This window comes from Lissotriton vulgaris, chromosome 5 (genome assembly GCF_964263255.1).
Source record: "Lissotriton vulgaris chromosome 5, aLisVul1.2, whole genome shotgun sequence".
NCBI lineage: Eukaryota > Metazoa > Chordata > Amphibia > Caudata > Salamandridae > Lissotriton > Lissotriton vulgaris.
The window spans coordinates 386,675,737-386,702,722 of NC_141693.1; positions in this window are offsets into that span (position 1 = coordinate 386,675,737).

The window sequence follows — 26,986 nt, forward strand, 5'->3', positions numbered from 1 at the left end:
CCCAAGGATCATCTCTGAGCCCCACCTTCTTCAACGTCTACATGAGCCCCCTCGCGGCCATCGTACGCAAACACAACCTCAGCATAATCTCCTACGCCGACGACAGCCAGCTGATCCTCTCCCTGACCAACGACCCCGCCGCCGCCAGAGCCAACCTACACGAAGGGATGAAAGAGGTAGCCGAGTGGATGACGACCAGCCGCCTGAAACTGAACTCGGACAAGACGGAGGTCCTCATCCTGGGCTCCTCTCCCTCCTCCTGGGACGACTCCTGGTGGCCTCCCGCCCTGGGCACCGCACCCAAACCGACAGACCATGCACGCAACCTGGGCTTCATCCTGGACTCCTCCCTCTCCATGACCAGGCAAGTCAACAACGTCTCCTCGGCATGCTTCAACATCCTACGCATGCTACGGAAGATCTTCTGGTGGATCCCCACCGAGACCAGGAAGACCGTCACCCAGGCCCTCGTCACCAGCCGACTGGACTACGGCAACGCCCTCTACGCCGGTACCACCGCCAAGCTCCAGAAGAGACTCCAGCGGATCCAGAACGCCTCAGCCAGACTCATCCTCGACATCCCACGAACCAGCCACATCTCCGGACATCTGAGAGACCTTCACTGGCTCCCCGTCAACAAAAGAATCACCTTCCGCCTCCTCACCCACGCACACAAAGCCCTACACGACCAAGGCCCGAGCTACCTCAACAGCCGAGTCAACTTCTACGCTCCCAAACGCCACCTCCGATCAGCCAACCACGCCCTCGCCGCCGTCCCCCGCATCCGAAGAGCGACTACAGGAGGAAGGTCCTTCTCCTACCTGGCCGCCAAGACCTGGAACTCCCTCCCGACCGACCTGCGCCTGACCCAAGACCACCTCTCCTTCAGGAAGAAGCTGAAGACCTGGTTGTTCGAGCAGTAGCGGCCCCCCCCCCCTCCCCATCCCCCAGTGCCTTGAGACCCTACGGGTATGTAGCGCGCTTTATAAGTGTCACTGATTGATTGATTGAGAAAATGAAAAGGACAACCCTTGAGGGGACCTTGCTAGCTGCAAGTGCCCAGATGGCCCCTGCTCATGGACCCCAGAGGGAATTCGCCCAGTCCTAGTTGCTGAGGTCAAGGAGGCTGGGTCAAACCGGCCCAATAGAATGTCACTACAGTCAGAGAGTGGGCCACATTGCTAACCCCTGCTTACTGAAACATTACCATGATCAAAATGGAATTACATCCAAACACAGGACAACATGCAAACATCCCAAAATCAGATCCAAGGAAATAAGGCTGCAATCTTGCCTGGAGGTTGTCTACAGTATGATTTTTCTCACTCGCCGACTTAGGCTGGCGAGACACGAGAGAGGAGGAAACAATCTGCTCTATGCCCCTATGATTTTTTTGGAACTCTGCATTCTACATGGAGTGCAAAGTGGGAAAACTCCGCAAACTCCACAAGAGGAGTGGCATTTTACACCCAGACCAACTAATTTCTCAGTCCACTTCAGGGGAATCCCCAAACCCTGAGTACCTTTAGAATACCCAGGATGTTGCAAAAAAAAGGATGTAAATTTTGTGAGGATAACTTATATGGACAAAACGTTATTGAAGCCTGACTGCAAACTACCCCAAATAGTCAAAAAGGGCTTAGCACAGGGTGAAAAACTCCTAGCATTGCAAGGGTAAACTTCAACCCTTTTTCCATTGCATTTTTTTAAAAGATTGCTTTATTTAACAGTAATCACAGACATGATGGTCTTCTTGTGATTGCAGTGGATACCAATTTGTGACCTACCTAATTACTATGTCTGAGGTAGGTCGTACTGCGACCCACTACTATTCTGTATTTTGGAACCAATCAATGAACACATAGGTCAGTTTGAAAATAAGAATATGTTTGTTAAAAGTAGTTACGCAAATTTCGAACCCTTTTACTCAACATACTCTTTGTTCATGAGACCCCATGTCCCCTCTAGTAGTTGTGTTTCTTTCCCTAGATCATTCTTTACAGTGTTTTGCTTAAGGCCGTGACCTTTATTCAAATTGCGTGTTCTTTACATAAAACAAAACCATCAGCGTTTTCGGAGAGCAGATAAAATGATGTGGATTACAACGGAAAAAAGACTGCATAATAAATTTACTTTTCCCAAAGGTTTTTACTTTTTTACCAGCCATCTATTGTGAAATATTCTTTGCCTTGAAACATCTACTGTATTCCACTGGCAAAAATTCAAACATTGTTATTAAACCCATCCATATTGTATGCAGCAGCAGATGAAAAACAGAACATATTCACCATAAAGTATAACCTGAATCTTGTTCACTCAAAGCATTACGTGCCCATTTTTACTTTTCATTTCTCTAAATATATTGCTCCCAGCTTATTTTATTGTTTACTTCATTTTGCTGCTGTGATAGCAAGGATTCCGAAGAAGCAATTAATAAGAATTTGAGGGCATTAGTGCCAAGTGGAATTCCCAGCTCACACTGTCATAGAGTGCTTGACTGAACAATCTGACTTGTAACCTACGCTGCAAAATCCCTCTTTTGTACAGATGCAGTTTGCTGTGTGGGGGGAAATTACATTGTATAATTGCCAGTTTTTAAAGGTCCCTTGTACGTTTAGGTCCAGAAGGTATGCATCTTGCAAGATCGGAAACATTTCCATTCTTGCATGAACCCATATCTATTTTGGGAAATTAGGATCATTTGAAAAAGCCATTTTGTCTGATTACCTAAGACAAAATAAAAATAATACATTAGTTGTGTTGGTAGGTACACAGATCTTTAAATACAGTATATTAGAAATTGGGATTCTGGTTGTCAAAGGTATGCACCCTGACCAAGCAGAAGCCACACTCCTTATCATGGTAAGCAAGGGATCTATGATGTTACAACGCGTTATTTTACAAAGCATGCTGTAACATCGCAACTTTTACAACGCAGGTTCCGTTACATCGGATGCCATTACAACGCAGGACATTACATAGCAGATGCTATTACAACGCATACCATTACATCGTAAGTATAGGTAAGTATATCTTTTTTTAAAAAAATTAATAGTTTAATTAAATTTAAAAATGAAATTAATGTAATTTAATTATTTTAATATAATTTAATTAATTTAATTTAATTTAATTTATAATTGTAATTATTTTAATTTAATTTATTTAATTTAATTAATATAATTGAATAAAACTTAAAATTGTAATTAATATAATTTAATAAATTAAATTAAATTCAATTAATTTAATTAATTTAATTTAATTAAAGTCGTACTTTAAAAATAATAAACCCTAAAAACACCCCTGTACCCCAAACCCCAAACCCAGCCCTAAAACCTAAAAATATCCCTGTACCCCAAAACCCAAACCCTGCCCTAAAACCTAAAAATACCCCTGAACCCCAAAACCCAAACCCAGCCCTAAAACCTAAAAATACCCCTGTACCCCAAAACCCAAACCCAGCCCTAAAACCTAAAAATACCCCTGTACCCCAAAACCCAAACCCAGCCCTAAAACCTAAAAATACCCCTGTACCCCAAAACCCAAACCCTGCCCTAAAACCTAAAAATACCCCTGTACCCCAAAACCCAAACCCAGCCCTAAAACCTAAAAATACCCCTGTACCCCAAAACCCAAACCCAGCCCTAAAACCTAAAAATACCCCTGTACCCCAAAACCCAAACCCTGCCCTAAAACCTAAAAATACCCCTGTACCCCAAAACCCAAACCCAGCCCTAAAACCTAAAAATACCCCTGTACCCCAAAACCCAAACCCAGCCCTAAAACCTAAAAATATACCCCTGTACCCCAAAACCCAAACCCAGCCCTAAAACCTAAAAATACCCCTGTACCCCAAAACCCAAACCCAGCCCTAAAACCTAAAAATACCCCTGTACCCCAAAACCCAAACCCAGCCCTAAAACCTAAAAATACCCCTGTACCCCAAAACCCAAACCCAGCCCTAAAATCTAAAAATACCCCTGTACCCCAAAACCCAAACCCAGCCCTAAAACCTAAAAATACCCCTGTACCCCAAAACCTAAACCCAGCCCTAAAACCTAAAAATACCCAAACACCCCAAAACATATACCTCAGTACCCCAAAACATATACTCCTATACTCATACTTATTTAAAAAATTACTTAAATTAATATATTTAATTTATAATATTAAAAAACATAAATAAATATATTTATTTATAATTATTATAAATTATATTAAATAAATAATATTAAATAAAATAAATAAAAAATAATATACTTACCAATACTTACGATGTAATGGTATGCGTTGTAATAGCATCTGCTATGTAATGTCCTGCGTTGTAATGGCATCCGATGTAATGGAACCAGCGTTGTAAAAGCTGCGTTGTAACAGCATTCCGATGTAAAAGTTGCGATGTAACAGTAACATACCGGTAAGCAAGATACACACTAACATATGACCTATGCTCACCCTCTAGTAGCTTGCCACAGAGCAGTCAGGCTGGTCAAAGAAGCTAAGTGTAAAATAATTGTGCAATACACACACCCAGAAACACAATGAATGCACCAAAAAAAAAAAACTCAACACAGGTTTATACCAATATGCTATTATATTGTAAACAAAACAAGACCAAAACAACAAGCACCCAGTGTTTAGAAGTTGAGATAATTAATTTTAAAAGAAATTATGGCATAAAGCACATAGAAACAAGTAGCACTAAAAGATTACTTTAGGTTGCGCTCTACAGGGGCAAAGTCAAAGTTTGGGCTGACCTCGTGGAAGTGCAGTCCGGCGGCAGGACCCATGGAGTCCCCAGTGAAAAAAGTACCTTTCCTGGAATATTAGGGTTGAGATACAGTAAACCAAACCTATCAGTTCTAGTGACTTCACACCAGTCCCAACAATGGGCAGTGCAATGATCAGGAAGGTCAAACTCTTAATCTTCCATAACAGAGTCACCTCCACACTAGATCAGAACAGAATGATCAGAACACTCTAATTTATGTATATGACCAAAGACTTCGGCTGTGTTCACCAGGTGATTCTTTGGCTACTTTGAAGAAATGTTTTTACTAGAAGAAGAGAGGTAAGATGTGAATAAAATGAATATTTTAAAGAAAAATGAAATGCAGTCTGTGCATTAAGCTCGAATGACGGTTTGAGACCGAATTTGACAACACAGCTGAAGACATTAGTCATATACATAAAGTAAGGCGTTCTGATCATTCTGTTATGATACCTTACCTTTCCTGGTTGCCAGGACCAAGATGCTTTGAAGTTCTCCCTGCTGTGAAGGCGATGCACCAGTTCCAAAGACGGCTGCTGGAGTCAGGAGGCATTTAGTGATGTGCCGTATTCTGGCATGCTCTCAAGGGGATGGGTCAATCTTATCAAGCCACTTTTCAGTGATACGCTGTCTGATGCAACAATGTCTGTAGGCAAAACGCTGATAATCATTTGCTTTTCTGCCTCTCACCCAGCCCTTCAGTGCTTTCCAGTATAGTATAAGTAGTCGAACCAGCTCTGTGTCGATAGCTTGTGATTGGCCCTGAAACTCCATTGTTTTTTCTTCTTCAGGTGTTAGCCCAAAAGTACTGGTCAAGATGGCCTTCCTAGCGGTGTAGCATGTCTGGTCCCTCACCTCAAGTGTCACGCCCCACTGTGGGTATGAACCTCTATAGACTTTTACCCCAGAACTCCTCTGGGACCTTGTGAACTTCATAGGTCGTAAACCCTTTGTCTACGTCATCCCAATCACATAGCTAGGCACCAAAACCTTGGGTATTCTGACTCTGACTCATGCTGCAGGTATACTGCCACCATTACTGCTACTGGACTCTATTTGCAAGCTCTAACCTTAGCTTGTGCAAGAGCCAGCCTTAACAGTCTGTACTCCCTCCTATCTGCCAGCTCCTCTGGTTACATGTTCTTGGAGAAAATGCTGCTCCCTGCTCTGGGACCCACTACTGCTCCTGGCAAGTTGTTGGCTCTCTGGACACGCAGGTCCAGAGCCACAGCAGGCTCCTGAATCAGCTCATCCTCCTCCTTAGGAATGTCCTACTCCTCATATAGATTGTCATCCTCTGCAACCTTGGACTATGCCCAGGCATTCAAGGTTTTCTGCATCTCCACCTTCTGGGTGAAACCTCTTAGGGCGACTTAAAATTTTTTGCAAAATATCTTCATTTGAGCCACAGTGTAAAATATTAATCTAGCCAGATCAAACGTCAAAACATCAGGTGGAAGTGCAGTTGCAGGTGTAGCGTCTCAAGCTTGAGACATGATTTAGCAAGAAAAAAGCAAATGGGAGAATTGAAACAAATTCAAATGGTCTAAGTGTAGAGTTATAGTGCACAATGAGTTAATATATAGTAGTGCACAACCACATATTCTATGCTCACCACTGATCACCAATGTTAGAACATGGGTTCCTGGTTGGCAAAGGTATGCACCCTGTCCAAGCAAAAGTTACAGTCCTATTCAGGGTAAGCTAGACACACACAAAAAGATAACTTGTGCTCACCCTCTGGTAGCTTGGTACAGAGCAGTGAGGCTTTTCTAAAGAGACAATGTGCAAATTATTTGTGCAACACACACATCCAGCAACACAATGATTACACCACATAAAGACTCCACACAGGCTTGTAAAAATAGGTTATTATATTATAAACCAAACATGACCAAAATGACAAATGTCCAATACGAGATGAAATATTGATTTTTAAATAATAAATTCAGTAAAGCACTTGCAAGCATGTAAAAACGTAAATGTAGTGTATTTTGTAAAGCGCACAGCTGCCCCAACAGGGTGTCCCAGCACTGTATAACGCTGTGGAACCCTTCCTGGCTCTCCTTGTGAGATGCCCCTCCTGGGCACCCCCAAGGTGAAACCAGGCATCCCAGTGTTTTAGGGGCCATTGTGGAGATTAAGCAAGCTATTGCCCAGGGTTGCAGTGTGGGACCCATGATTAGAGTAGGCGCTGAGGCGAGAATTATCGAGTCCGCGGACATTGAGCCCAAGACCCTGCCGCGTCGGGACTTGAACCCCGGTCCCGGGCCTGATCTCTGCTTCAGAGTCTGCCGCTCTAACCAGTGAGCCACACTTCTCCACTAGAAGGGACACAGGTAATGTTCGGACTGACCTTGTGGAAGAACAACCAGGCTACATGACCCACACAAGCCCCAGTACATTTCCTTTTCTCAAGTAACAGGATACGTAGATCTTCTCTATGCTGTGAAGGTGGTGCGTTAGTTCCGAAGACAGGTGCCAGAGTCAAGAGGCTTCGAGCCATGTGCTGGATTCTGCCACGCAGTCGAGAAAATGTTTTGCTCTCAGCGGTGGCAATATGCTGTCCGATGCATCATTTTCTGGAGGCAAAGCACTGGCTCTGATGCATTGCAACAATTTTGCTCTCACAACTGGGTCGATGCTCCGGGTTACTCACAGACAGGAGATGTGCCAAAATCCATGTTGCAAGTATCTAGGCCTCTTCCATTGATCCAGGCACAGAAGCAGGGGTAGAGACTTTGACCCTGAGTCTCAAGCAACAGGAGGCAAGCAAACATGCCTTTGGAGAGCAATTGGAAGGAAGGCAGAGTCCAGCTCTCCTTCAGCAGAGTTAGAGAGCATCAGGCAGCAGGGCAACAAACAGATAAGCAGGCCTTCCACATCAGCAGTCTAGTTGAGAACCTTGAGGCAGCACAGCAGTACTTCTGACAACGGTTTAGTTCAAGATCCAGAAGTATCTGATTTTAGGAGGTTAGAGATCCAGTACTTATACCGAAAAGTACTTTAGATGTGGGGGGTGACTTTAGAGCTGCTCTCTTAAGTGCACAGGATCCCCTTGCAGCCCAGTCCTGTTTGTCATGGGCGTAAATCAGCCTTTTGTGTGGGGACAGGACACTATCTAATAAATTGAATAGTTAGCCCTTCCCTTCCATCCTGCCTAGGCAATCAATCAATCAATCAGAGTACTTGTAGAGTGCGCTACTTACCCATGAGGGTCTCAAGGCACTGAGGGGAGGAGGGTGCTGCTACTTCTTGAAGAGCCAGGTCTTGAGGAGTCTTCTGAAGGAAAGTAGGTCTTGGGTCTGCCTTAGGTGGGTAGGGAGGGGGTTCCAGGTCTTAGCGGTGAGGTAGGAGAAGGACCAGCTGCCAGAGGTGGTTCGTTGGATGAGGAGGACAGCGGTGAGGGCGAGGCTGGCGGAGCAGAGCTGGTGGGTGGGGGTGTAGTAGCTGAGTCTGCTGTTCAGGTCGGCTGGTCCGGCGTTGTGGAGTGCTTTGTGTGCATGGGGGAGGAGCTTGAAAGTGATCCTCTTGTCAACGGGGAGCCAGTGTAGGTCTCTCAGGTGGGGGGTGATGTGGCTGCGGCGGGGGACATTGATGATCAGTTGACCGGAGGCATTTTGGATGCGATGTAGTCGTCATAGATGTTTGCCTGGGATTCCTGCATAGAGTGCATTGCTGTAGTCCAGTCTGCTGCTGACGAGGGCCTGTGTCACCATTCTTCTTGTTTCAGTCGGAATCTACTTGTAGATCCTGCGGAGCATGCAGGGGGTGTTGTAGACGGCGTTGACCTGTTTAGACATGGAGAGGAATGGGTCAAGGATGATCCCACGTTGCGTGCATGGTCGGTGGGTGTAGGTGCTGTTCCCAGTGTGGTCGGCCACCACGAGTTGTCCCAGGCTGAGGGGGTGGGTCCGAGGATGAGGACCTCGGTCTTTTTCTGAGTTTAGCTTCAGACGGCTACTCCTCATCTAGTCGGCGATGGCCTTCATTCCCTCATGGAGGTTGGTTTTGGTGGTGTGTGTGTGGGTCCTTGGTGAGGGAGAGTGTGAGCTGGGTGTCATCAGCATAGGAGATGATGTTGAGGTCGTGGTGGCAGGCCACTTGTGCGAGGGGGGCCATGTAGAGGTTGAATAGTGTTGGGCTGAGGGATGAACCCTGGGTGGAAACAACCATTACAACGGAACTTTTACAACGCACTACCATTACATCAAAACTTTTACAACGCAACATCCATTACATTGCATGCCATTACAACGCAACCATTACAACGCATGCCACTACAACGAATACCACTACAATGCCTGTCATTACAACGCAGTCATTACAACGCATACCATTACAACGCATACCATCACAACGCATAGTACCCTTACACTATCCAACACTTACCCTACTGTTGCACCCCCTGAAGTTTAAATAGTAATTTCTACCCCTACACTATCCAACACTTACCCTACTGTTGCACCCCCTGGAGTCGCTATCCAACACTTACCCTACTGTTGCACGCCACTGGAGTTAGAATAGTAATTTTTACCCCTATACTATCCAACATTTACCCTACTGTTGCACACCCCTGGAGTTAGAATAGTAATTTTTAACCCTATACTATCCAACATTTACCCTACTGTTGCGCCCCCCTGGAGTTAGAATAGTAATTTTTACCCCTACACTATCCAATGCTTACCATCCATGCAATGTAATGGTATGTATTGTAATGGTATGCGTTGTAAAGGTAGTATGTGTTGTAATAGAATGCGTTGTAATGGATTTTGCATTGTAAAAAATGCATTGTAAAGGTATGCATTGTAAAAGTATGCGTTGTAACGTCATACATTCAGCCCTGGGGGATGCCGCAGATGATGTTGGTGGCTTTGGATCGGAAGGGTGGGAGGTTAACGCTCTGGGTTCTGTCGGAGAGGAAGGACGTTGTCCAGTCGAGGGCCTTCTCTTGGATTCCGGCTTCTTGGAGGGGTGTCTTGAGAGTGCGCTTGCAGACCGTGTCGAAGGCGGCTGACAGGTCCAGGAGGATGAGGGCTGATGTTTTGTCATTGTCTAGTTGGCACCTGAAGTCGTCTGTGGCGGCGATGAGGGCTGTCTCGGTGCTGTGGTTTTGTCTGCATAAGGACTGGGATGAGTCCAAGATGTTGTTGTCTTCGAGGGGGCGGGCCAGTTGCATATTGACGACTTTCTCGATGTCCTTCACTGGGAACAGGAGCAGGGAGATGGGCCAGAAGCTCTTGAGGTCCTTGGGGTCCGCCTAGGGCGTTGATTTCGGCGTGCTTTCAGTCTTCCGGTAATGTCGCTGTATCGAAGGATATGTTGATGACCTTCCATAGTTGGGGTGCGATGGCTGTATCTGCTTTGTTGAATACGTGGTGTGGGCATGGGTCTGACGGAGATTCTGAGTGGATGGAGTTCATGACCTTGCGTGTCTCGTCGTCATTGACGTTGGACCATGAGGTCAGGTGGTTGGTGCTGGTGGTGTTCGCAGGGAAGGTGGAGTCCGGCATAGTGGGGGCGGTTGTGGTGTTGAAGCTGTCGTGAATGTTAGCGATCTTGCAGTGGAAGAAGATGGCTAGTGAGTTGCACAGTTCTTTTGAGGGCGGATGTCGTTGGCGCTGGCGCTGGGGTTGGAGAGTTCCTTTACGTTGCTGAAGAGCTCTTTGCTGTTATGTTCGTTGTTATCCAGGCGGTCTTTGAAGGAGGATCTCTTGGCTAATCTGATGAGGTGGTGATGTCTGCGGGTGGCGTCCTTGTGGGCTGCATGGTTGTCCGGTGGGCGTTCGTGGAGCCATATCTTCTCCAGTTCCTGGCATGCGCGTTTGGAGGTCTGTAGTTCGTTGGTGAACCAGGTGGCTCTCTTGCTGGCTTGGCTGTTGGAGAGTTTCTTGATTGGGGCGAGGGTGTTGGTGCAGTTGATGATCCACTGTCGGAGGTTGCGGGCTGCGGCTTCTGGGCTGGTGGGGGCGGTGGGTGGGTTCTGGGCGAGGGTGGTGATCAGGTGGTCTTCGGTGTGGTGAGGTGGTGCTTAGATGGTTTCTTGAAAGTGAAATGGAGGCAGCGGTGGTCGGTCCAATGGAGTTTGGTAGTGTGGTCAAAGGCGATGTGGGTGCCTGTGGAAATGACGGCGTCCTGCGTGTGGCCTGCGGCGTGGGTAGGTGCGGTGACGAGTTGTCTGAGGCTGAAGTTGGCTAGGTTGTCGATCAGGGTGGCGGAGATGGCGTTGTTGTTGTTCTCGAGGTGGAAGTTCAGATCCCCGAGGAGGATGTAGTCCATGGATGTGAGCGCATGGGTGCTAGTGAGGTCGGCGATGGAGTCGCTGAACAGAGCCTGGTGTCCGGGGGATCTGTAGATGAGTGTTCCTCCGAGGGTGATGTTGGGGTCGGTGTGGACCTGGAAGTGCAGGTGTTCAGCGGTGTTGAGGGTGTCGTCTGCATGGGTGGCGACCGTGAGGGTGGACTTGTGGATGATGGCTATTCCTCCTTTGATTCCGTTGGCGCGATCCCTGCGGGTGATCTTGTAGCCGTCCGGGGTGGCTATGGCAATGTCGGGCAAAGGGGAGTCGTTCCACCGGATCTCGGTCAGTAAGGCTACGTCTGGGGCGGTGGTGTCGAGCAGATCCCAGAGCTCAATGGCGTGTTTGCGTGGGGAGTGGGTGTTGAGGAGTATGCAGCGAAGGTGGTTGGGTCCTGTCCTTGGAGGTTTTGTGGCTATGTCGCAGGTGAAGCTGCAGGTGCGGCAAGAGAAGGGTCCATGGGTCTGTTTCGGGGTGGCCTGGAAGCAGGTGCGGTTTTGGCCGGCGTTTAATGCGTGGAGGGTGCTGGCGTCGTAGCGGAGTCTGGTGTTGAGGAGTTCGCGGGCCAGGTTTTCTGGCGCTGGGTGCGGTCCAGGCGCGAACTGGCGAAGACAGGCTTGCCCCCGGCCGCCATTTGAGGTGGGGAGGGAGGGAGGAGCAGCTGGGAGGCAGGAGCGGGCTGTGAATGGGCTTCGAGAGGGCGGGCAGCAGGGGAGCAGCGGCGGAGAACGGGTTGAGGGGAACCTGAAGAGAAGAGGGAGGAGGGGGGAACGGGCAAAAGCCTGGGCAACGGTACAGTACAGAGGCACAAAAAAATACAGGCACAGATACAGTTACAAAGGTTAGATACAAATGCAGGGAGACAATAACAGAATACTAGACCAGCGAGGCACGGCAAACAGCGGGGAAGAACTCACGGTGGAGTGGCAGCAGCAGTGAGGGAGGCGCTGACACACAGGTGGAGCTATGCAGCCGCAGGGGAGTGACCCGGCCTGCAAGCAAGGTCAGGGGTTACCAGAATGCATATATGTCATCCCTAGATGTCAGAATGCCGCTGTATATAGATGGGTATTCAGACACACCTATCAATCCTGTGTTGTGGTTGTCTAGAGGGAATGCAGAAAATGTAGCTGTCACCCACCCCAGATGTGTATTGGAGAAAGGCTCTCGTACACAGAAAAGGAAGTGCAGAGAAATGTCCACTTTCTGAAAGTGGCATTTCTAAAACAGTAATGTTCAAATCAAAATTCACCAGTAAGGAGGGTTTATCATTACCATTCCAAACTTATGAAACATGAAAATGCTACTCCTCTCTGATCAGAAATTACAACATAAAAGTGTATTAAGGAATTCTCAATGAGATGAGTAGGCCTCACAGTAGTGAAAATTGAAATAGGCTAATTTTCACTACCAGGAAATGCATAAAATAAAAGTACACGTCCTACCTTTATTTTCCATAGAACCTTGCCATTTGAGATACCTAAGCCCTACCTTAGGGATGACATATGTATAACTGGGGAGGTTAAGGCTTGGCAAGTAGTTTCAATTGCAAAATTGAAGTGGTAGTAAACTGCACACAAAGGCACTGCAGTGACAGGCACTGAGACAGGTGTGAAGGGCTACTTTTGTTGGTGGCACAATCAGTGTTGCAGCCCACCAGTAGCATTTAAATTACAATCCCTGGTTATATGGTATACCACCTCACAAGGGACTTACAAGTAAATTAAATAGGTCAATCAGGTATACCCTAATTACAAACATTTTTAGGGAAGGCGCACATGCACTTTAGCACGTATTAGCAGTGGTAAAGTGCTCAGAGTCCTAACATCAACAAAAAGATTCAGCAACACCTGGAGGCAAAAAGCAAAAACATTGGGGGAAGACCACCTGTGGTACAATATTACCTACATCAAAATGGTATATAATGTATTTTTCAAATCAAATCTCAAAGGAATCTTTACAAACCACTCCCCCAGTCCTTCTCACATTTATAACAGCAAGGTATACTTAGGCACACTCAGTTCTCTGCCACTCTAGCTGAGATCTTTGCTCAGAAATTATATGAGAGGTAAATATCTCTCCTTATATGTTAGTGAATAACAATTTGTAGTACATGAGTAAATGTACTACACATATACTACAAAATGCAGTTGGCGAACAGGCTCCTTGATATTTTGAGTTTCATGTAAAACTGTGAAGTGGGCCTATTTAATGGAGTCGCTAAAAAGCGCCCAATTTGCACTGCATATAATATATGGAGCATTCAAGTCCTTTCCCAGCGCTGGTGCACAATGTGCTACCTAATGCCAATGCAGACACCCTTGCAGCATGATCACCTTCCTGCACAAAAACAATCCCTGCTGTAATTTTCCTTTTTCTATCTTTCTTTCACATATAGAAAGAGGAAGTAACAAGGAGAAATAAAGATATTTCTCCTCGGTATGCCTCACCTGTGGTGGTGTAGTATTTGGACGCATTCCAAAGTCTACCATTGATGGTAAATCTGGGAATGCGCCTGAATACATGGCTGATACATGACAACATCCACTCTCCACCCATGGAACGCCTCCCTGGGGCAGAGTAATGCAATGCAGCGATTTGCAGTGTGTTACTTTTCTCTAGATTTTTTCAAGCCATGCAAGGCGGCCTTGCATGGCTTGATAAATCAAACTTAAGATTTGAGTCTCTCTTGCACCCCATTGCGTGGCACAGGAGTGACACAACTCTTTCATAAATATGCCTCGGGGTTTCCAAATTTTATATATAGCTTGCAGTTGGCTGTAGTTGAGGTTGGTTGCCTGAAGCACATTACTTTTGCACACGACTGTAGACTGTGGGCAGCAAAAGCGGTCTATCGGCAGAGGGTTGCTCTTACACCAGTTTCTGCGGTTAATCCAGTCTGTGTTCAGCTATACGGAATGAGCAGTAGGGGTTGGCTGTCCTCAAATGGGGTTGCTTTTAAAAAGTTTAATGTACTACATCACCAAAACAAAACAAAAAAATCACTAAAAGAGCACAGTCAAAGGGAATTTATGATTAGCGTTGGTACTGACATATAGAAATGTTTAAAAAATACCTCTGAAGTTCCCCTTAAAAAACTGTAGTTAAGGTGATGTTACATTTATAAAATACTAGCCTTCGCGCGTTGCTGCGATCTCAGAAGAAAGGAAATTTAAGGAAACTTGTTATGATAACATTAATTTACATTGTGTCATCTTTATTGAAACGTATTCATTTTAATATGGAAAACATTTTAAAGTGTTGTTTTAATTCTGTTTATTTATTCGAGTGCTTGTGGATACACAGTATTTTTTGTTTTTCCGTCTGGTGCGTACACAAATAAATCAGAAGGTTTTCCGACACATGAGCTGGCCACATACAGTTGTCCATGTGAGAAGCACGGATTCTCCAAATCTAGTCCACACACTTGCAGTGATTGTCCTTGTGCTTTGTTGATGGTCATCACAAAAGCGAGTCGCACCTGAAAATGTAAACGTTCAGTATTGGAAAGATTATGAGGGCCCTGGGCGGCCGGGTGGCCGATATTTTACACATTTTTCTTTTTTTCTTTTTTTGCCAGAAACCTTCGCGGGAGTGTAATCAACAACTTTTAACAAATGTTTTATTTATTTTTTTATTTTTTTTGCCAGAAACCTTCGCGGGAGTGTACTCAACAACTTCCCAAAGTTTCATGCCGATCGGATGAATGGTGTAGTAATGCATTAGGACAAACAGACATACTTTTGTTTTTATATATATACTAGCAGCCCGTCCCGACGTTGTCCGGGTTTGAATTGCTGCTGGCCAGTAGTATATTGATTTGTAGGATTTTGTTTTGATAGCATTTCTTATCTGTGACAGGCCTGTAAAACGCTACGATTCACAGTGCACTGCTGACGCACTTAAGAGTGCGCTTTCAGTAGTGTGTGAACTCGAGTTTCCCTAATTTATTTTTCCTTGCAATATTATATAGCGCGAACTCGACAAAATGGCATGAGCACAATTTACATTACAGAAGAACACATTCATTTGTGGTAGACACGGGGAGGAAAAGCTATTTGCCTGGAATCACAGGATGTTGAGCTGATGCCGAGATTCGAATGTAGCTCCCAGCTCTAAAGTTCGCAATTCTAGAACTTGTGGCGGGAGGTGTGTCTAAAAGTGTATGTCGGTGCTGCCCATCAATGAGAGAGACCGGTGCATTTTTCAAATCGGTGGTGAAAAAATATGAGTATGTTGCTGGAGATGTGGGCCGCCGTGCCACCAATGTACTTACCGGGGGAGGGTAAACACACATTATTCCGCAACTTTCTTTCCGCATACCATCACTCCGCATACTTTCATTACTAAAGTACCATGACTCCGCAATGACATTATGACGCATAGCATTACATTTTATATGCTTTTATCACGCAAACATTTACAACGAAATTCGTTGTAAATACATGAATGGTAAAAGCAAGTTTTTTAAAAATGTTTGGATAAGGTAAGTATGGGTATAGCGGTATATGTTTTGGGGTACTGAGATATATGTTTTGGGGTGTTTGGGTATTTTAAGGGTTCAGATATAGTTTTGGGTTATGGGGTACAGGGGTAGTTTTAGGGTTTAGGGATGGGTATGGGTTTTGGGGTACAGGGGTATTTCTAGGGTTCAGGGCTAGGTTTTAGGGTGTAGGGGTATTTTTAGGGTTCAGGGGTAGGTTTGGGTTTTGAGGTACAGGGGTATTTTAAGGGTTCTGGGCTAGGTTTGGGTTTTGGGGTACAGGGGTATTTTTAGGGTTCAGGGCTAGGTTTGGGTTTTGGGGAACAATGGTATTTTAAGGGTTCAGGGCTAGGTTTGGGTTTTGGAGTAGAGGGGTATTTTAGGGTTCAGGGGAGGTTTAGATTTTGGGTTACAGGGGGATTTTTAAGGTTCAGGGGTAGGTTTGGGTTTTGGGGTACAGGGGTGTTTTTAGGGTTCAGGGGTAGCTTTGGGTTTCGGGGTACAGGGGTATTTTTAGGGTTTAGTGATAGGTTTGGGTTTTGGGGTACAGGGTATATTTATAGGGTTAAGATGGGTTAGTGTTTAAGGGTGTTGGGGTATTTTAAGGAGTAAGGATGGATTATGATTATGAGGTGCAGGGGTATTTAAAGGGAGCAGGGTGGGATTAGTTTTTAGGGTGTAAAGGGTAATAAAATAAAATAATAAATAAAAATAATATAAATAATGCAATTTAAAAGAATAAATGTTTTCATTAAATTAAAGAAATGTGTGTGTATGTATATATATATATAGGAGGTCGCGTAAAGACACTGACGACCGACCAGTGCCCGCTGATGCGTGACCTCGGTGATTGTGGCTGAGAGAAAGGAGTTTGGCAGCCACAAGTTTGTGTTTTCAATGTTAAGCCCCACCACTGCATGGATTGTCAGTACGGTGCAGTCTGGGACTGGTAGTCCCCAACACTAACGTACGCTGCGGCAATTCAACGCAGGTGAGCCCAACCTACCACTGTGAGGAGGAGCCTATAAACAATCCCTGTGTGGGTCAACACTGCATATGGACTATGCAGCTGAAGAAGGCATCAGCCAAAACCGGTTCTGCCCCCGTTCTTAATAAATTTTACCTGCCAAACCTCCGTTGTGTCTCTGGTCATCTTCGAAAACGGAGGGGAAGCATCTTCTGTTGTACCGAAGAGAGCGGCTTCATATATATATATGTATATATATATATATATATATATATATATATATATATATATATATATATATATATATATATATATATATATATTACCTACTGGCGGTCGCCAGTAGGTAGTTATAGTTAGGATAATTTTCAATGTTAAATCTCAACATTCTATTTTGAATAACTTTGGCGCCGGTTGACGAATCTGCCTGAAATTTTCAGGAAAATGGTCTCATGGCGGTCCGGTCCTTCCCTGAAAGTTTGGGGGGGATTCGTCAAGCGGGGGCCGAGATAAAAGGGGGGTCCCAAAACGCGTTTTCCCCATGTTAATTTCCATAGGGCGGTCGATTTCACTTTTAGCCCGAACGGCTGAATGGATTTCCACCAAACTTGGCAAAATTGTAGGGACTGGTAGCCCGATGTGCCTTTGCTATGTCTCAAGATATGTGCTCCAGTGGATTTTGAGTAATTAAGGTTCAAAAAAATATATATATCTATAGCAGCGCTCCGGTAAGCGCACCGGTACGCGCACCGGGCGCGTCACGCGACTTGCGCGGAGAAAGCTGATTGGCTCTGGGGTGTCTGTAAACATTCTAAACAGTCCGGAGCGGCCGCCATCTTGTGTCTCGGTAGGATCGAGACACAAGAGGTGGCCAAAACAAAGGGGGAAATGACCATAAGGGGGCAGAGTAGACCCCCCTTGACCCCCTAGGTTTGATGTGGGGGCCATAAAAGGGCCCCACGGGGCAAAAAAAAAATAAAAAATTTTTTTTATTTTCGCGGGGTGAGCGCCCGGTACGCGCACCGGTAAGCGTACCGGGGAGTGTACCATGGGGAAAAAGAATGACAGTTTTAAAAGTAGCTGATTAGAAAAAAAAATGTTTAGTTGTTTTTTTATATATACACATACATATATATAAATGCATATGCACATATATATATGCATATATGTCTATATGTGTGCGTGTAGAGAGAGGTAGAGAGGTAGAGGTGTAGAGGTAGAGAGGAAGAGAGGTAGAGAGTAGAGAGTGAGTAATAGAGAGTAGAGAGTGAGTAGTAGAGAGTAGTAGAGAGCAGTAGAGAGAGTAGCAGAGTGAGTAGTAGAGAGTAGTAGAGTGAATAGTAGAGTGAGTAGTAGAGAGTAGTAGAGAGTGAGTAGTAGAGACTGAGTAGTAGAGAGTAGTAGAGAGTAAGTAGTAGAGTGAGTAGTAGAGAGCAGTAGAGAGTGAGTAGTAGAGAGTGGGAGAGAGTAAGTAGTAGAGAGTAGTGGAGAATATTCCAAAGTTTGGCACAGCACCACTTTCACAATGAGTCCAATCAAATCATATCACTTAGAGTACTTATTGAAGCGCTGAATCTTGGTGTATATTCAAATGCTTTTATTTTCCTTAAGTTTATGTACCACAGCCAGCCGAAACGTTTCGTTCTGTACAACAGAACTTCTTCAGGGCGTTCTTATTTCCTTCAAGTTATGTCGGTATCCCGTTGTCATATAACTAGATATTTCTTCCAAATGTTAGACGAGACATAAGTATATTCTTATTAAAAGTGACTAGGTATCAATTTTACCCACACAATTCGGGCAGACTTGAGTAATTTATAGCATCCTCAAAGTCAGTCTTTCAAAAATTCCAAAGTATAGGACATGATAATCCAAATCCAAATGTTTCTCAAGAAAAGTCATTTACAATCGTTCGGAATATCGGTGTTTGGGCAGATATGATCCAGGGACCCCCAGTATGCAAGGGGAATTAGTCCCCCCTCTGCAAAGGCGCCAGTGGCCTGCATTGCAGAGAGGTGTAACAAGGGTGTGGCCTCATTACACTTCTCTGCAATGCAGCTCCCTCGTGCATACTGGAGGCTCCTGGTGGACTAGTTGACCCCAGGGACCCCCAGTATGCAAGGGGAATTAGTTCCCCCTCTGCAAACGCGGCAGTGGGCTGCGTTGCAGAGAGGTGTAACAAGGGGCATAGTCTCATTACACCTCTGCAATGCAGCCCCAGGCGCATACTGGAGGTTCCAGGTGGGCTAATAGGCCCCCAGGGGCCCCCAGTATGCAAGGGGAATTAGTTTCCCCTCTTCAAACATGCACGGGGGCTGCGTTGCAGAGAGGTGTAAAAAGGGTTGTGGCTTCATTACACCTCTCTGCAATGCAGTCCCCTGGCGCATACTGGAGATTCCTGGTGGGCTTTCAGGTCTTATATAGTTAGGAATTAGCATTAAAAAAACCTTTGAAATTCACTGAAAAAACCACAGGTTTCACACCAGTTATAGTTAGGAATTAGCATTTAAAAAACCTTTGAAATTCACTGAAAAAACCATAGGTTTCACACCAGTTATAGTTAGGAATTAGCATTTAAAAAACCTATTAAATTCACTGACAAAACCAGTTATAGTTAGCTGGAAATTTTACTGATATAAAACCAATGAAATTCCACGTTATAGTTAGTTGGACTCACTATAACTTGCGCGTGCAATGCACTGCTGATGACGTCACATATTACATCACTCATGACATGGTCAGTGACATCACTCATGACATCACTGATGACACCATCCTTGTGACATAGTGACAGACCTCCTTTCACTGTAATGTAACCATTGAAACACATATTCAAAAATAGAAACTGAAATTTAAAAAAAAATGGAGATACCCATATCAGTTACAACAAGCAATTCAGTAATTCCACCATCTATATGCACATCCAGTCATTCACCAACAGTTCTATATAGTCACTCATACATATACTCACTTATCATATGAAGTGATACACCTATACATCCTGTTACACACCGACAGTCATCCAAAAGTTACTCACACACATACTCACACGTGCAAATAAACTATTGAACATCCATTTATTTGAATATAGAGTTATACACACACTTCCACCTTACTTGTATTGAAAATTACACATATTTATTCTCTTAAACAATCACTTATAGAAACACATACTTATTTAAACAGGAACTCTTACAATCTCTTACTCTCACATATACTCACTTATATACATCAATATTCACATATACTAGATTAAAACATATGTAGTTACTGATAAAGACACTAGTGAGACAGTCATTCACTCACTAACAAACACATATACACACTCATCCATCCATACAGTCCTGCACATATGCTGTCTTCAAAACACATACAAACAGCGAGTCAGTCACTCATGCATCTATGTGCTAAGTAATACCCCCACCAAACCATATAGACACTCATACTGATACTAAGAGAAACATCTAATAACCCATATACATACGCATGTAGCTACTTACCAACACATGTAGCCACTTATACACAAAGTGAAACAATAATATATATATTTAAATATTTAAACATTACTCACTAATATTTATTTTTCAGAAAGACACATATTCACTGGATGGTGTCATCAGTGATGTCATGAGTGATGTCACTGACCATGTCATGAGTGATGTAATATGTGACGTCATCAGCAGTGCATTGCACGCGCAAGTTATAGTGAGTCCAACTAACTATAACGTGGAATTTCATTGGTTTTATATCAGTAAAATTTCCAGCTAACTATAACTGGTTTTGTCAGTGAATTTAATAGGTTTTTTAAATGCTAATTCCTAACTATAACTGGTGTGAAACCTATGGTTTTTTCAGTGAATATATATATATATATGTTTAAGCAAAGCCCTCGAGCTACGACTAGGCACACGATACTCTCCTCACCATCCGGTTTAATTAGCCTTGCTGACATTCGCATCCAAGCCTTCAATCAATTGTCCCCATGTTCGTCCGACGCGTTTCAAGGCTGTGTCGCCCCATAATCATGGACTGTGCACGGCGGAAATGAAGTCTCACCACAGACTTTTTTCAACCTTTTATTGATGAAAAATACCGCCCATGATGGGCGTGGCTCCATGCTTTTCATCCAGCTGCATGCTGGTAGTTATAGTCCCAGTTGTGGTGAGTGTGTTTAAAAGACCTTAAGTAGGCTCATATCCACTGCTTATTTTGCAAAAGTTCACTTCCTTAAGTAGGTTTGAAAGTTTGTAGATGCGTGTTCTGTTCTCCACAGGAGAGTATGCTCATACGGCAGCGAAGGGTTTCCTGCCACGAGCCCATTCCAAGTTGACTTCTTCCAGCAAGCAAGGGATGTGGTGCTCCCGTCCACGACCAAGGGTGGCCGTGTAAATATGTTTAAGCAAAGCCCTCGAGCTACGACTAGGCACACGATACTCTCCTCACCATCCGGTTTAATTAGCCTTGCTGACATTCGCATCCAAGCCTTCAATCAATTGTCCCCATGTTCGTCCGACGCGTTTCAAGGCTGTGTCGCCCCATAATCATGGACTGTGCACGGCGGAAATGAAGTCTCACCACAGACTTTTTTCAACCTTTTATTGATGAAAAATATCGCCCATGATGGGCGTGGCTCCATGCTTTTCATCCAGCTGCATGCTGGTAGTTATAGTCCCAGTTGTGGTGAGTGTGTTTAAAAGACCTTAAGTAGGCTCATATCCACCGCTTATTTTGCAAAAGTTCACTTCCTTAAGTAGGTTTGAAAGTTTGTAGATGCGTATTCTGTTCTCAACAGGAGAGTATGCTCATACGGCAGCGAAGGGTTTCCTGCCACGAGCCCATTCCAAGTTGACTTCTTCCAGCAAGCAAGGGATGTGGTGCTCCCGTCCACGATCAAGGGTGGCCGTGTAAATAGGTTTAAGCAAAGCCCTCGAGCTACGACTAGGCACACGATACTCTCCTCACCATCCGGTTTAATTAGCCTTGCTGACATTCGCATCCAAGCCTTCAATCAATTGTCCCCATGTTCGTCCGACGCGTTTCAAGGCTGTGTCACCCCATAATCATGGACTGTGCACGGCGGAAATGAAGTCTCACCACAGACTTTTTTCAACCTTTTATTGATGAAAAATACCGCCCATGATGGGCGTGGCTCCATGCTTTTCATCCAGCTGCATGCTGGTAGTTATAGTCCCAGTTGTGGTGAGTGTGTTTAAAAGACCTTAAGTAGGCTCATATCCACTGCTTATTTTGCAAAAGTTCACTTCCTTAAGTAGGTTTGAAAGTTTGTAGATGCGTGTTCTGTTCTCCACAGGAGAGTATTCTCATACGGCAGCGAAGGGTTTCCTGCCACGAGCCCATTCCAAGTTGACTTCTTCCAGCAAGCAAGGGATGTGGTGCTCCCGTCCACGACCAAGGGTGGCCGTGTAAATATGTTTAAGCAAAGCCCTCGAGCTACGACTAGGCACACGATACTCTCCTCACCATCCGGTTTAATTAGCCTTGCTGACATTCGCATCCAAGCCTTCAATCAATTGTCCCCATGTTCGTCCGACGCGTTTCAAGGCTGTGTCGCCCCAAAATCATGGACTGTGCACGGCGGAAATGAAGTCTCACCACAGACTTTTTTCAACCTTTTATTGATGAAAAATACCGCCCATGATGGGCGTGGCTCCATGCTTTTCATCCAGCTGCATGCTGGTAGTTATAGTCCCAGTTGTGGTGAGTGTGTTTAAAAGACCTTAAGTAGGCTCATATCCACCGCTTATTTTGCAAAAGTTCACTTCCTTAAGTAGGTTTGAAAGTTTGTAGATGCGTGTTCTGTTCTCCACAGGAGAGTATGCTCATACGGCAGCGAAGGGTTTCCTGCCACGAGCCCATTCCTACAAACTTTCAAACCTACTTAAGGAAGTGAACTTTTGCAAAATAAGCGGTGGATATGAGCCTACTTATGGTCTTTTAAACACACTCACCACAACTGGGACTATAACTACCAGCATGCAGCTGGATGAAAAGCATGGAGCCACGCCCATCATGGGCGGTATTTTTCATCAATAAAAGGTTGAAAAAAGTCTGTGGTGAGACTTCATTTCCGCCGTGCACAGTCCATGATTATGGGGCGACACAGCCTTGAAACGCGTCGGACGAACATGGGGACAATTGATTGAAGGCTTGGATGCGAATGTCAGCAAGGCTAATTAAACCGGATGGTGAGGAGAGTATCGTGTGCCTAGTCGTAGTTTGAGGGCTTTGCTTAAACATATTTACACGGCCACCCTTGGTCGTGGACGGGAGCACCACATCCCTTGTTTGCTGGAAGAAGTCAACTTGGAATGGGCTCTCGGCAGGAAACCCTTCGCTGCCGTATGAGCATACTCTCCTGTGGAGAACAGAACACGCATCTACAAACTTTCAAACCTACTTAAGGAAGTGAACTTTTGCAAAATAAGCGGTGGATATGAGCCTACTTAAGGTCTTTTAAACACACTCACCACAACTGGGACTATAACTACCAGCATGCAGCTGGATGAAAAGCATGGAGCCACGCCCATCATGGGCGGTATTTTTCATCAATAAAAGGTTGAAATAAGTCTGTGGTGAGACTTGATTTCCGCCGTGCACAGTCCATGATTATGGGGCGACACAGCCTTGAAACGCGTCGGACGAACATGGGGACAATTGATTGAAGGCTTGGATGCGAATGTCAGCAAGGCTAATTAAACCGGATGGTGAGGAGAGTATCGTGTGCCTAGTCTTAGCTCGAGGGCTTTGCTTAAACATATTTACACGGCCACCCTTGGTCGTGGACGGGAGCACCACATCCCTTGTTTGCTGGAAGAAGTCAACTTGGAATGGGCTCGTGGCAGGAAACCCTTCGCTGCCGTATGAGCATACTCTCCTGTGGAGAACAGAACACGCATCTACAAAGTTTCAAACCTACTTAAGGAAGTGAACTTTTGCAAAATAAGCGGTGGATATGAGCCTACTTAAGGTCTTTTAAACACACTCACCACAACTGGGACTATAACTACCAGCATGCAGCTGGATGAAAAGCATGGAGCCACGCCCATCATGGGCGGTATTTTTCATCAATAAAAGGTTGAAAAAAGTCTGTGGTGAGACTTCATTTCCGCCGTGCACAGTCCATGATTATGGGGCGACACAGCCTTGAAACGCGTCGGACGAACATGGGGACAATTGATTGAAGGCTTGGATGCGAATGTCAGCAAGGCTAATTAAACCGGATGGTGAGGAGAGTATCGTGTGCCTAGTCGTAGCTCGAGGGCTTTGCTTAAACATATTTACACGGCCACCCTTGGTCGTGGACGGGAGCACCACATCCCTTGTTTGCTGGAAGAAGTCAACTTGGAATGGGCTCGTGGCAGGAAACCTTTCGCTGCCGTATGAGCATACTCTCCTGTGGAGAACAGAACACGCATCTACAAACTTTCAAACCTACTTAAGGAAGTGAACTTTTGCAAAATAAGCGGTGGATATGAGCCTACTTAAGGTCTTTTAAACACACTCACCACAACTGGGACTATAACTACCAGCATGCAGCTGGATGAAAAGCATGGAGCCACGCCCATCATGGGCGGTATTTTTCATCAATAAAAGGTTGAAAAAAGTCTGTGGTGAGACTTCATTTCCGCCGTGCACAGTCCATGATTATGGGGCGACACAGCCTTGAAACGCGTCGGACGAACATGGGGACAATTGATTGAAGGCTTGGATGCGAATGTCAGCAAGGCTAATTAAACCGGATGGTGAGGAGAGTATCGTGTGCCTAGTCGTAACTCGAGGGCTTTGCTTAAACATATTTACACGGCCACCCTTGGTCGTGGACGGGAGCACCACATCCCTTGTTTGCTGGAAGAAGTCAACTTGGAATGGGCTCGTGGCAGGAAACCCTTCGCTGCCGTATGAGCATACTCTCCTGTGGAGAACAGAACACGCATCTACAAACTTTCAAACCTACTTAAGGAAGTGAACTTTTGCAAAATAAGCGGTGGATATGAGCCTACTTAAGGTCTTTTAAACACACTCACCACAACTGGGACTATAACTACCAGCATGCAGCTGGATGAAAAGCATGGAGCCACGCCCATCATGGGCGGTATTTTTCATCAATAAAAGGTTGAAAAAAGTCTGTGGTGAGACTTCATTTCCGCCGTGCACAGTCCATGATTATGGGGCGACACAGCCTTGAAACGCGTCGGACGAACATGGGGACAATTGATTGAAGGCTTGGATGCGAATGTCAGCAGGGCTAATTAAACCGGATGGTGAGGAGAGTATCGTGTGCCTAGTCGTAGCTCAAGGGCTTTGCTTAAACATATATATATATATACATATTTCACACCAGTTTTGGCTTCTGTTGACGCTGGCGCTCTGTTTCCAGCGCGGTGCAATTCTCCTCGGCAGAGCCCAGCCGAAAGCTAATTTCCTCACTTCCAATCCCACGATTAGAAAAAATGAGAATGCACACATCCGAATATTTTTGGTTGTCAGCGACTTTTATTATACGCTTGTCTTCGCCCAAGTGTCTAATAAAAGTCGCTGACAACCAAAAATACTCGGATGTGTGCATTCTCATTTTTTCTAATCGTGGGATTGGAAGTGAGGGAAAAAAAATATATATATATAAATACACATATATACAAACATATATTTGATATTTTAATAATGTACTTTTACATTGTATATGACTTTACCACACATGCATTTGTGTTATAATGGCATGCGTGATAAAGTCATATGCATTGTAAAAGTTTTAGAAATTATGTCTTTGCGGAGTAATAGTACCGTGTTATGAAAATTGCGGAGTGATGGTATGCGGGATGTTGTTTTGCGGAATATCATCACATATTCCCTGGGGAGGGATAGTCCCTTTGTTGCTATTTCCGTGGAGGCGGGCCTTGTGTCCGGATGTGCGTGGCGCGAGGCCTGTGCACAACAGAAGTGGAAAATCTCCAGTGTACGCTTCAGGCGTCACCGGAAGTTAAGTCGACAATACATTTACTGCAAATGGCCCCTGTTTGCGCTCCTTCCGGCACTTGGGAATAGCGCCATGCCTGAGCTCCATACAGTAAAGCAGGTGCAGGTCACTGGGAGGGCAAGCACACCCGGAGCTGGAATGTACAGAACCTGAGAAGAAAAAACAATGAAATATTGGGAACAACGCTCGCTATTTTTTCCCGTAATCCCGCGCCCCGCACACTCCCACGCCCATAGCACACGCCCACAGCACAGGATATGAGACATGGCATGAAGGGCGGAACATACCACATGCCCCCAGTGCTTGTCAAGCCCCCAGCACACGCCCACAGCACAACACAGACACGCCCACAAGGGACTACTTTGCTGGCACGGTTCTTTTACCTTTTAAATGTATATGGTGGGCGTCTGCATAGCCTATGTCCTTCTGCTGCAACTGCCCTTTCCAACGCTGTATTGGGTGTTGTGATTGGTGCTGTGGTTCCTGAGATTACCCGCCTCAAAGGCTTGGGCTCTCTCTTTATTAAATTAGTATAGATTTATATATATAGAAGATAATGAGCAAAACCCCAGACCTCACAATAGTCAAAAACATTAGAGGACTTCATGCCACATCTTTAAATTCCCTCTCACACACAAAGATCTCATGCTGTACATAGATATGCCATTCAAAATGTCAATGGCGAAGTGATATATCATGACACCAGAAAGACCCTTTATGATTTACATCATTTGAGAAATCATGTCTTATATCAAGGGTGAGATCATGAGAATTACATTTAGTGTGCAAGTTATGGTTTCTAAGGCAGGTATAGAAGCTATGATTTGCGGTGCTTATGTTATCAGTGGTTTTCGGTTTTGTTTCATAACCATATACTTATTTAACCATAAGTACCAGGAATGAGCTACAGTAACATTCATGCTTCTTTTTCGGGCAGTAATAAATATAAAATGTGACTGCATTTAAATGCCATTACAGTTGAAACGTTACAATTAACCCTACATTTGCTGAGGGAATTGTAAACGAAACCAAGGTGCATAATATGAAGCCTGGGCGATAAAATTATCGCAGCTTTATCGTCAGGAAACTGCAGATAAAGTGGCGATAATGGGCTCGATAATATGCTCTAAAGAATTCCAATCGAAGCACATGCTAGATGTCCTTCACATTTAACATGAGCTTCGATTGGAATTCATAGAGCATATTATCAAGCCCATTATCGCCGCTTTATCGGCAGTTTCCTGCCGATAAAAGCGGCGATAATGTAACGCCCATTCTTGATAATATGACCCTGTGTTTTTTGCATAAAAGGAATCCATTGGGGTTCTGAGAACTAACGAAATGTTGCGGCTTACGAGGTAAAAAAGACTACATCCTAAATTGACTTTTCCCCCAAGGTTTCGCCCTCTTTACGAGCCATCTGTTGTGACATATTCTTTGCCCAGAAAACTCTGCGGTATACCACTGGCAAAAGT